The sequence below is a fragment of the Gobio gobio genome, assembly GCF_949357685.1.
Source record: "Gobio gobio genome assembly, chromosome: 19".
NCBI classification, from domain to species: Eukaryota; Metazoa; Chordata; class Actinopteri; order Cypriniformes; family Gobionidae; genus Gobio; species Gobio gobio.
This window is the reverse complement of record NC_137112.1, coordinates 21,750,256-21,763,384: the sequence shown is the minus strand read 5'-3', so window position 1 is coordinate 21,763,384 and position 13,129 is coordinate 21,750,256.

The following is a 13,129-nucleotide window of genomic DNA, read 5'->3' as shown; positions in this document are numbered from 1 at the left end:
ATTAACCATTCATTTAGAGCAAATAATCTACTGAACTTTTCATGTCCTAGTCGGTACGTGGGAAGCGGTCCAGACACGATGATCGTTGCTTCAGGCGATGTTCTGCGCACCGTCTCGATCAGGCTCCTGTAGTCCTTCTTCAGAACCTCCGTCTGCCGCAGCCTGGTGTCGTTCGTTCCCGCGTGCAGCACGACAGCTCCGATGCGCTCGTCACCGTTCAGGATCTCGGGAACCTGCACAGCGACATCGAGAACACGAGCACCAGGAAAGCAGTGAGTGATAACCTTGCCTTTACCTGAGGTAGCGTGGACATACAGCTGAATAAAATTATGCTGCATTATTTTCCTGTTTAACACTGTAAAGCTGCTTTGAAACAATCTACATTGTTAAAAGCGCTATATAAATAAAGTTGACTTGACTTGACATGCCGGACGATGGAAGTACCGATGACCACAGCGTCGCGTTCCGTCTCGCGAAGAGGGGAGAAGCGGTTCCGGGTGGAGATCTCGAAGACCGGGAGGGGCGGAGAGATCCTAGCTCTGGTCCTGGCTCGCATCTTCCGCTGTGGAAACACCCAGGGTCCATGGTGCTGTGTCGGTGCCGGAGTGAACGAAACCAGGGATGATGATCGCGTCCTGGGTGCTTGGGTCCTGTGCAGAGAAACACACGGAGTAGACGAGGTCGGAGTCAAAAGGTTACTATCCACTGACTTGAGAGCATCGGCGCGCGATGTTTCAAGCGCCGTTCGCCACTCTCTCAGCACAGCTTGTCTGTCTAGAAGGCCGCGAATCTGCTTCTCCAACGACTCCAACTCCAACAGCACCGAATGCAGCTCGAACGTGTCCTCACCTGCACTCAAAGGTAACATTAGACACACATCCGAGTTATTCGCCATTGTAGCAGAAGTGCTACGATGGCGAAGTGTAGCTATCAGTGTTTACCGGGTGTAACGTTAAACAAGTTACCACGCGTGCAAGGCTAGCGGGCTACGGCTAGTAGCGGAAGTTCGGATATAAGTAGCGATATCAAAGCAATCCGATTGTTTTTTATAGAGAATCGTATCGGAGATATGTTCACACGCTGTAAATAATAGAAAGTATTCGTTTGTAAGCGAGTATTAAGAAGAAAATCAAGGATTATGAATCAATTTGACGGAGCTCAAACACAAACAACGCGCTCACAACCCGCGCATGCGCAACAATAAGCAACCTCAAAAATACTCTCATTGACAAAAAACGGATCTAATATAATAAATCTTACCCTTTTTCTTCTTGATCGACTCCGAGCTAAACTCCGCCTGCGATGCAAGTTCAGGTTGTTTGTATCTGAAGCTCCGGTGTGTCGATTCATAATACATCTTACAAGCAGCTGGAAAACAATTTCATGAGACTGGTATTAATAAAAACAGTCACGGTAAAATTTAACAAGGAATGAGAAAAACATTAGAAGTAATACTTACACACAATGTCGCCGTGATCAGCGGTTAAATCTGGACTCGCGGAAATCGCTCCAAGCAGATAAGAGGTCACGGCTTTGTTATGAGGCGAGGATAGTCTGTGTAAACAAAATGTGCAGTTTTAAGCTCGGATCTATTAACGCATCCATGTCCTTATACAGCTGAATAAAAGCATATTCTTTAAATCGTAACGTTACATTACCCATGCTCTGGTTCATAGCGCCTGCAGTTTGCTCAGAGTTGTGAAGACGAAGACAGCCTCCTGAAAATTAGTCGAAAAAGTTGGCCGCGTCCATGCAGAGGAGCTGAAGGCGAGACGGCGTCCTGTCATTGTTGAACACGAAAAAGCAAAGCAGCAAATACACAGGAAATGTATAAAAAAAAGAGTCCAAAACACGTCTGTTTAAAGCTAGTCTTCAAGTTTTGTACGCGTCATGGCCATGACCTCACACGTGATTGGGCAGGGCGAGAAGCTCGTCGGGCTCCTCCAATCACATGCGAGGTCATTGTTATAAGGATGTTTTCCAGAACTAATGAAAAAACTCTGTATTAATAAATTTTCCTGGACATAATGGAAAATGTATTTAGTACCACATGCATGTACAGACTACAGTTCTCACTCACAAATTTGATGGGATTAGGATTGATTGTCTTGATATAGTCAGTTTATGACAGTTTACAAAGAAGGGAGTCTAACAACAAACTGATTTTAAGAAATTTATTAAATTAACAAGAAAATGAAACAAAAGAATGTTAAGAGGTGAAAAGTTTTTTTTGATGTATTTTGGCTGTGTGTGTGTGTGTGTGTGTGTGTGTGTGTGTGTGTGTGTGTGTGTGTGTGTGTGTGTGTGTGTGTGTGTGTGTGCGTGTGCGTGCGTGTGATTGTGTGTGTGTGTGTGTGTGTGTGTGTGTGTGTGTGTGTGTGTCTGTGTGTGTGTGAGAGAGAGAGAGATAGAGAATCACAAGAGTCCGGAAATCAGTCCACAGAGGGGCTTAAAGGTGAACTATGTAGGATTTTTGCAGTAAAATATCCAGAAACCACTAGGCCAGTGTTATATATTTTGTTCAGTTGAGTACTTAGAATATCCCAAATGTTTCCAACTATTTGTAAATAGTGAGAAATTGCTATTTTAACCGAGGAACCGGGACGTGTGAGCTATGCGTGTGAGGGAGTCGCCTGTCGATTGCGTCATATCTGCATCACCCTCGGTTTCCGTTTTAATTCAATGAAACACTTTACTCTCACTGCAGTGTGAACAAGTGTCATAGCAGCCGCCGAGCGAACGTCATAACTGCCTTTTCAACACACTCAGATATATCTAATACGATAAACAGAGTTGCGTTACCTCATACTCAGGATTGGAAAAGAGGAAGTGGCGCCGGCAACCGTGTCATAATAAAAGTCCCGCCGGCGATTATGCCATAATAACAGTCCCGCTCTTCAATCGCTCCTGCGGCCTTGCTCAGCTCCACAACACTCGGTCCTGCTCTGCTTCACTACAGTAATGTTAATAATCGCATACATGAACATGATTTCTGCCCGAGTCCTATCCTGACTGTTTTCCACCGGCTGTGAGCTGAAGACCACATGTCATGTCCCAAGATTCTGCGCTCAAACGTGGCGTCATCAAACTACGCCTTTGTTTTGAACAGGCGACCTCTAGTGGACGGAAAAGTTACATAGTGTAGCTTTAATTTATCCTTATTCTTCATTGAAGTTTCTGACCACCAAGGAGCTCCAGAAAAACCTATTATATTTATTTTCACTTTATTTAAGTTAATGGGTGTGGCAAAAGTGCTTCAATTACATATAGGCATAACACCGTAACTTTTTATTTTGTGTGTATTTTTTTTTTACATAACATTGGTTATTGCTAATGACATACAGAGTAATTAATCTACACTGTGAGCCCGGACAAGTTGAATCTACTTAAAAAATTGGAGCAAACTGGTTGCCCTAAAAATGTAGTAATGTGAACTAAAACGAGTACATTTAACTTAAAATGTTTTAGTTTAAAAAATTCAGAACCTAGATAAAACTCCCCCTGCTGCTACTCTGATTTGCATTTGTGTAGCTCACAGCATGTTCATTTACATGTTAAAGCCGCCCCTAGAATTGGGGGGGGGGGGGGTCATGGGGGGACAACTGCCAAGCAAGGCCCACGTCAATTTCCGACAATTTCCGGCAGCTTTCGGTGTTGCCTGCAAATTGCCGTGCACAGTCGTAAACCTGAAGTTTTACGGCAATCTACAGTGCCACATACTGACGAAAATCCCACTTTTCATGCAGTGTGTGGTCTGCAATACTTTACTGTACGAGTGGCCAGTGAATTAGTTGATTGAAAATTTCATAGGAGGCTTTGACCCCCCTTTCCAAAAGGATTGCCATGGGCATGCAAAATCATAACCTTGTGATTTTATAGAATTTGACCTAAAAGTCTAAATTGGAAAAACCGAAATGGAAATTCATTAACCTTTCTTAGGCTGAAGTTGAAGTCTAAAAGGTTACAGGGACTTGATGTCTTCTGAATCTGAAAGACCCTGTTCAGTTATGGGCTACCTCCTGTCTCCCCTGACTCTTATCTACAGTCTGAGAAGTCAGATAGAGGGGGAGGGCCCTGACCTGATCATGCTGAGAAGACCAGGTTTCTGTCAGTGGAGGTGTACTCCTCTGACCTGAGGTCTTTGAGGGCTTTAAGAAGTATGTGCTGGATCTCTGCTAAGTTCTCAGCATCCTTACTTTCAGTCCCTCTAGTTTTCCTATTCTGACTACTCTGCGTTTGGCCATTCTCAGAGTTATCTCTACCATTCTTCTGTCTTTGCCATCTGTCCTCCCACTGCCACTGCCTGCTCTCCTTTCTGGGGGCATACCTGTGATTGTTATGTCCCCTGTAACCTGAGAGCTTAGGGCTCTGGGTGCTCTGCTGGGAATTGCTGCAATGGACCAACCTGTTTTGGGGAAGTTCTGACTCTACCATATGAATGGGTGTCTTACAGTCATGTTTAGATTCAAGCACAGATGCACATGGCTGTCTGTCTTGCCTGTCTGTGCCTACCTTCTCACTGTCCCAGGCTCGCATGGCAAGCTGCCTCAGTTCTCTTGCAGACATATTTTCAACATCTACCAGGAGTATGAGTGGTTTCCTAACAGTAGGGTAAAGGTTACTTACAAACAAACTCTTAAACATAACATCCTCCACTGCCTTGGGGTCATCTTTGCCAGCAAAATACATTTTCCTTAAGCGCTCATAGTACTCTCTGGGAGACTCATGGCGGCCTTGCTTAATTCGGAAAGCTGAGAGATGAGAGGCAGACGGGTTCTGATATAGAAGAGCTTTGCACAATTTTTCATATTTGTTAGCAATAGCTGGGCTTTGCCTATCCATGAAGCCATGGACAATCTGTGATGTGGTCCTTCTCAGAAGAAAGACTTTGTCAATCATGCTGGCCTCGGGAAAGTATTTCAAGGCTGCATCTACATCCTTTAAATACAACTCTATGTTGTTTTTAGTTGTCTCAGGGTTAAAAACCTCTATGTCATGTGCTAATTCTCAAAGAATATGCAGTCTGTTGCTAGATGGTAGCATGCTTGGAAGCTTAGGTAAGGAGCGGAAAGTTTTAGGAGAGTCACTCGCAGTTAGGCTGCTTGAGGCTGTGACATCACTGTCCTGATGATGCTTTCTCTGTTCAAAGCTAAACAACAGGGGGTCCCTACCAGCTGAACCAAGGGAGCGGGGGTGCAGACTTTGTGGTTCAGGTTGCTGCTGGGGAAGGCTCTTGACTCTATCATGTTGACTTATCCTGTCTTTATGCTCAATTTGTTGGAGCTTCTTCAGCTCAGAAATTTTGAGCAATGCTGAACTTAAATCAGCTTTAGTCCTTGTCTCACTAGAGCTCACAAAATGTAACTTCTCTGTCTGTTCTAGCAGGTCATTCTGTCTGCAGAGCGGCCATGTCAGTTTTGACTCTTTTAAGTTCTGCTTCCTGACCCTCAGTAATGGTATGTAAGCTTTTTGTCTCTGATGACAATCTACATATTTTAGCTCTCAATCTCAAATTATCCCTACGCAGATCAGCCATCTCATTTTTGAGTTCCTGGAACAAATCTTTATTCTGTTCTTGGGCAAGGGATATTTTGTCTGTGGTTTGGGTTTGTTGTACAGGCCAATTTAGTGCTAGGCTGGAAAGAAGCTTTATTAGTGAAACGCCCTTTAAGGCCTGGCTCACTGCTTCAGCGTTCATATCAACCATCTTTATTTAATATATATACTTGTTTTGTATATATAATAAATAAATACACTACCCAAACTAGCTAAAATCTGAAAGTTTACCACAAGCGTAAGCAGCTCTAAGCCACTACGACAATGAATGTCACACACACTAGGGGGTGAGAATTCTAGCACTTGTCTATAATTTGTCAGAGGGCACTACCCTTACCTGACAAGTTCATAAAAATTCTAAAACAGTACGGTAGACTTAGGAGGACACCATATGCTTTACTTATATTAGCAATTAGTCATAAATAACAATTACAACGTGTGCTACAAAAAAATAGCAAGCTCTATGCCACAATAAATATCACGATTCTATACACTTTGCAACCAATCCTAGTCATAAATCGTACCAAGGAGTTGAGCAGTGAAACTATCAATCAGGCTTGAAGGGAAGCACTCTTTGCTATGCAATTGGTTTCTGACTTGGTGAAAGATTTAGTTTCCTACTAAAGTTACTTCTTTTATCTTTCAGTGTATTAACTTGTGTTGACAAAACAGAAGGCTCATCTCATTCTAAGTTAGCCCACCCAGGTACGCCAATTATGTAATAATTTCACTTTTGGGCCCAAACAAGGGACGCCAATTATGTAGTGATTTTACCTTCGTCCATCCAAGGACGTTAAGTAAGGTAGTGATTGGTACTCACATCACTGCTGACGTTGTGATTTTTGGATCACACGTCACTTAAGGTGTGATTATGAGTACATCAGATGACCACCTTCCCCCTCTCTTAGTTTGGGACACTAGTCAAGGTCTTTTACCTTGGCTCTATGGGAAAATTCCAAACAGGAGGCTGTTCAATAATTTTAGATGGAATGTAAAGTGGGGAGAGTTGGTCAGCTGATTTATCTGAAAGATTGGTGAGATTTCTAACTTGTAGAGCCTTTTCTGTATTATCAGCACAAGTAAGACACAACTGTAATATAATAGATTTTATTAACAAAAGATAAACAAGAATAACTAACACAACTACTAAATGAATACAATGAATGATAAAGGAATAAAGTGCATAAGATACATAAAATACATGTGATTAAGTTGAGTGTGGCTATGGAAGAGTTGCGTTATCTTATGTAAAGATAAACTGTTGTTTCTCTGAAACTAAGGTGAAGAACCTTATTATGCATCAAACTAATAACAAAAGATTATTTGTTATTAACTAGCATCAGTTAAATTACCTCTAATGTAAATTAGAAAATCATATACTGATAATATACAACAATGCCAAGGTTTCTGGAAAGAGGTTTGGTTAAGTGATATTTACGTTCCACGTGGTTGAGTAAGCAGTCCGATGGAGGTGACTTCCTCCACTGGTTGTGCTGGGTGACAATGCAGTGGGAAAGGAGCTGGAATACGTTTCAACAGTCTTGAACATGAAGATCTGTGGGATGCTGATCTCCTGGAGCACCAAAGGGTCCTAAAATCTGGAACACGTAGATGAGGCCCTGAAGTAGGTGCAGAAGGTCCTTAATCTGGAACACGCAGACAAAGGAACCTCGAAGTGAAGGTTTGCTCTCCTGAGCTTAACCTTGTTGCAAATGTCTCTGTGTGTCTTCTGACTCTGTGGGTCAGACACTCTCCGCTTTGGTCTCACTGGCATGGAGACTCGGGACATGCTGTAGTCTTGCAGGACTAAAACTCTGAACGTAGTGGTTGTTAATGTCTCTTTCCTCACAGGCTGGAGGCTCAGAATGTGGTCGTTTCTGTTGCTGCCTCACAAACTGTAGACTCAGATCCTTGGATCTTTTGTTGTCTCTCTGGATTAACCAGAGGCTCAGAACTTGGTGAACTGTTTCTCTCTCTCAAGGAGAAACTCAGAACATTACGGTGTATCTGTTATATCCCTCTTGAAGGGAGACTCAGAACAGTTGCTCTGTCACAATCTCTCTCAAGGAGAGACTCAGAACTTGGTGAACTGTTACAGTCTCATCCTTGCTGGTGAGACTCAGAACCAAGGTGTGTCAGTTGAAAGGGTACCTTTATCCTTTACCGAATAGGAGGAGATTGCAATTTGGCGCTTCTCCATTCCAGTGTTGCGATTGGCTGCTGTAATCAGAGGGGGTCCACAGTGAGACTCACCCTGCTTTCTCCTGTGGAACTCATTTGCATACTGTACACAGTTAGAAGTCTTTAAAGTGTCTTTAAAGTTTACCAATGCATTTTTCACTTTCCAAACCACCATCAGAATGCCCTTGGCAATATTTTAAACAAATAGAAACCAAACATGATGGTTAAAGATTGAACTGTTAATAACTGTTCATTCATTTGTTCATTAACAGCTGATTCTGTGTAAGATGTTGCATTACAAATAGCTGTCACTGAGAATACTTATTTCTCTGAATAAGTATGAAATAAATGTGTGTAGTTTACATCAGTCTTAAGGTTTCCAAACATGGTTACGAATGGATTGGGATTGATCATTGTGGTCTTTGTTTCACCCACTACAGCTAAGGTCCTGTGGAATTTGTATGGCAGTCATAGACCAGGACACTAGGAATGTGGGTGAAGGGCAGAAACTGCATTTGGACCAATGAGATGTCTTGTCCTTCCTGGGCTTGGTACAAGAGCTGGTCTTTTTGGCCTCTAAGAGGTGTCTGGATGTTGTCATAGCATCTTATCTGATGGCGTTGGACAGTTTGTTTGTCTCAGTCTACCAAGATCCAATCAAAATGTAGCAAACCTTTGTCCACTGTTATGGACAGAGAGGGGCCCGGCCATAAACTGGGCCCTGGAATGTGCTGTCCACTAAACATCTACATTTTTTAGTTGGCCAAATTGAAAAATTTTGATGGGATCGGTCACTAGAAAACTTTAAATTGGAGAGGCCTGACATTTTTTACAGTGTTGGTAAATTACATTTTTCCATTGGCTCAACATATTATTTCTAATTGAGCCCATGTTAACAGGCTGCTGCCAAAATGGATACAATTTAATTCACAGAAATTAAATTTGGCCAATTGAAAAATTTAGATGTGATCGCTCACTAGAAAATTTTGAATTGGACAGGCCTTACATTTTTTACAGTGATGTTGAGAAAAATAAGTGCAGAGGCATTGTGTGTAAATATGATGGTTATTGTAGTTCTATTATAGTGAGCATTTATTTATCTCACTTGAACAATAAAGATTCTGTACTCCTCAAAATGAATGAAATCAGTCAAATCCAAAATCAGAATACTATGCAAACCTCCAATAATTAAATGTTAAATAAAACAACTATTTTTATGCATTTAATCTATCTTTATATTTAATTTACCAATGTCTTGCTGCTGACCTTTGATGAAGAAAATTACTAGATTTTTTGTTTTTATTGGTAAAACGTTTTTCTCCTGCGTCCTATTCTACCATTATCCAGAACGGCAGTAAAGCAGAGCTGCGCCCTCAACTGTTCATGCATGAATTTGCATTTTTACTTCAGCCTGAGGCTTATTTTTTCAATTTTGGTATGAAGAGGTCTTTACCGTTGCACAAAAATATAACTTTTTTGTTATAAACAAAAACAAGCCCAGCCCAGGTGAGAAAAAGTTACGCAAAAGTAACGTACTTTTCTTAAAAAGTATCTAAGTAACTCAATTAGTTACTTTTTAAGGGAGTAACACAATATTGTAATACATTACTTTTCAAAGTAAATTTCCCCAACACTGGTGATAGGCATCGTATCCCTATAGGTAGACGTGATCAGCTGACAGTCAGCTGAAGCAAGCTTGACTAACGTGCCCTGCCAGAACTAACGCTATACGCTGGATTTCCGTGACTGGTCACAAATGTGTCCACGAGGGCGGGATTAAGGGCTGTTATGCAAGGGTGGCTTCAGGGTTAAATATTATGTTATTTTTTTATATAATCTATGTTGATTTTGAAAAGTGAACAGTCAAGTCAAGTCAACTTTATTTATATAGCGCTTTTTACAATGCAGATTGTTTCCAAGCAGCTTCACAGTGCCAAACAGGAAAATAATGCAACATAATTTTATTCGGCCGTACAGCCGCTCCGGAGAAAACTGTGATGTCATTAGCTCATTTCAATTATCATACAGTGACAATGTTGGCATTCAATCAGTAATTAGATCAGTAATTTAGTTTATAGGGTTAATTTAGTTTATTAATTCGATTTATTTGGATATTTAGTTGAAAATTGGCGACAGTGGCAAGGAAACCAAAACCCCATCAGGTGGCCTAATGGAGAAAAATAAACCTTGGGAGAAACCAGGCTCAGTCGGGGTGCCAGTTATCCTCTGGCCAATTAACAAACAGCGTATGATTATTATTCTGGCAATTTTACAGGTCAGAGGTCATATTAGATCAGAATATTCAAAAGATTGGAGGCAACACGCCGGAGACGGGTTTATTGAGGATGACGTATTGATTAAACAATTATTAAATTGCAATATTCAAAAGATTGGAGCTGTCAGGCCAGAGACGGGTTTATTGATAATGACATATCGATTTAACAATTATTAAATAGGAATATTCGAACGATCAGAGTCATCACGCCAGAGACGGGTTTATTGAGGATGCCGTGTCGTTGACGTAATTTCAGGGGGAGTCTAATTTGACACGATCTCTGCACACACTTCAGGGTCATGCGTTGGGCCGCAGGTCAAACATCTAATCTGGATACGGCCCGGATCCAACTGATTGCAGTAAACCTCGGGATACAGCATGAGTAAGATAGGACACGTCAAGTCGGAAGACCTGAAGTGGGTCAGAAATGATTTTGACCACTTCATATAGTTTTGTAGAAAGCTTTTCTTTAAAGTGAATTTTGTTTGGTATAAATTGTATCTTAATTTTAATCAATGTTAAACAAACCAATTGCCTGGATTTAATAATTAATAAGCAAATATGGCAGACAATATAGGAGGCGCCGGCGCTGAGCGTGAACTGGAGCGTGTCTCATAAATGAACCGACACTCAGCGTATAGGCTACTTGCCTCAGAGACACAAGAAAAATGTCAATAGAAAGCTTGAAATGTCTTTTCGAAACCATTAAAAAAAACAAAAGAAATTATTATGCAACTCTCTGATTATGCAATCTGTATGAAATGTGCATTTCTCTCTTGCAGCGTTGACTATCGCGGAGATGGCGAGTCAGCATCTTCAACTTCATCTTTGCAGCTGACACAGACACAAAAAACACTAGTTTATTAATAAACAATTAAAAATTCTCCATGCTATTTTTGACACATTCATAATCATTACTTTTGCCGGTGCTTTGTGGCAAGCTTTATGTGTGCGCTTGAGTGCGAAATAGGTGAATATAGCCTATTACTTAAACGCTCATTAGGCTATGGTTTAGAATTCTCTCCAGTATATATATTTATGTAATTAAATTAATTGTAATTTAAAAAAAAGTTGCGTAGTCGACTAATGGCTTAAATGAATGAGTCTAGTACAAAAAACTTAAAGGTCCCATGGTGTGGATTTATTTTATTATTTCATAATGTTTCCTGAAGTGTATTTATATTGTTAGTATGATTTTTACATCCAAAAATGTCATAATTTAGAAATAAAAGGCATTTTTCTATCTTGATAATAGCCCTCTGGCTTGAATGCTCTGTTTCAAGGGGCGTGTCTGCTGTAAGACTTCAGTCAAAGCACCCACTGTTGTGATTGGCTGACATCTTTGCATTTAAAATGAGTATTAGATCTTGTGGCGGAGGGGGCGGGGTTTAGCGAGATCTGCACGCACTGCTAGAGAGAAAGACGGACTGGGCACTTGTAGACCAGAAAGACGGGGAGCTGGAGAAAGATTGCTGAGAAAAGTTATATTGTCCTGAGTTGTTGAGAGCGCTGTGAGCACAAGTTTATTTTGTTTGTATCAGAGTTCTGAATAAACACGAGTCCCAGTCACGCCGGCCCTGTCGTCTTCCTCCTTATTCTACGAACTTTGTAACATGTGGAACCCCTCTCAAATACTTTTACTAAGTTTTTTTTTACCATTACAGCTGTCAAGCATTATTTTTAGATCTTTTCCTATCACATGAAAGGCTGCAGTGATGAGCATTGAGTACACATGCAGTCTGTTGATTGTGTGAATGCAGTGATCTCGTCATTGCAACGCTATTTCTCTCGCGAAATGCTTTCACCACAACTTACAGCAAACACAACATCGATATGAATACAGTAAGAGACTCGTTGTGCAGCATAACAGGGTCATTCATTATAACGGCAGTTTGGGCAAGTGTGCAGATACACTCGCGACATGTGATTCACAGCTCCGAACATTATAAAGAGAGTGTTCTTTGATTTCTAATCTAGCATCTAATCAAAATTTAAATAACAGATTTGTTTCATGCTACTAAGAGAAACAATGTGAAGTTGATCGTTTAGTCACTGGCTTGATTCACGGATGCATAAACGATTTAGATAGAAAGTCTGTGTGAACTGGAGTGTTCCCAGTTACAAAGAAACTCTCCCCAGGAGTAAATGTCTTCCGAGATTCTTTAGAGGCGGATTTAAATCCGCTCACACCATGCGCATCACACGCTGCGTGTAGGGCACCAAGTGCTGAGGGGGGCACCACAAGAAAAACACGCAAACAGCCGCCAGTGTAACTGAAAGTAGCCTAAGTCTCAGATGCTCAAAAACACAATCATCTTAAATGCTCTTGCAGTGCTTAGGTCTAAATGCTCTTCCAGTGCTTAGCTCGCTCTTTCTCATATTGCGGTCTTTGATCTTGAAATGAACTGATGACAAATAAAATACAGAAAATAACAAAATATTTTGCTTTCATTGATGTGAACTGAATTTGTCTGGCCTATAGCGCGGGAATTGAAGATCGGATTTATATTAATTTTGCGGAGAGGTGTAAGATAAGATACCCTGCATGTTTTTTATTTTTATTTTGTTTATTAGTTTAGATTGTATAGCCTGTTTCGTTTGCAAGCGCCGATGCAAGCTGCGAGCAGCATCAGTCTGCCTCAGCTTGTCAAAAATGCATTTTTACTGTGGTGGTGATAGTAAACATTTAAACTAACATTGTCACATGCCTGTCCTGTCTTGTGGAGCACATGTGGTGTATTGTTGTTTTGGGCTATGTGCTCGTGTCTCTGTCTGATCCCTCCCCCTTGTTATCTGATTAGTGTTGATTTCTCCCACCTGTTCCCTCCTGATTTCTTCCCCTTTAAATAGTTCCCTTGTGTTCTCAGTCCTTCCAACTTTTTGGGACTTTAGCTTATTCACTGTATCCCCCAGAGTTAGATAAGTCCATACATACCATTCTCATCTCCGTGCATCCCATAACATTTACATTACATTTACATTTAGTCATTTAGCAGACGCTTTTATCCAAAGCGACTTACAAATGAGAGCAATAGAAGCAACTACAACAGTCAGAGGCTACAGTATGCAAGTGCTGTAACAAGTCTCAGTTAATCTAACACAGAACACACAGGATTT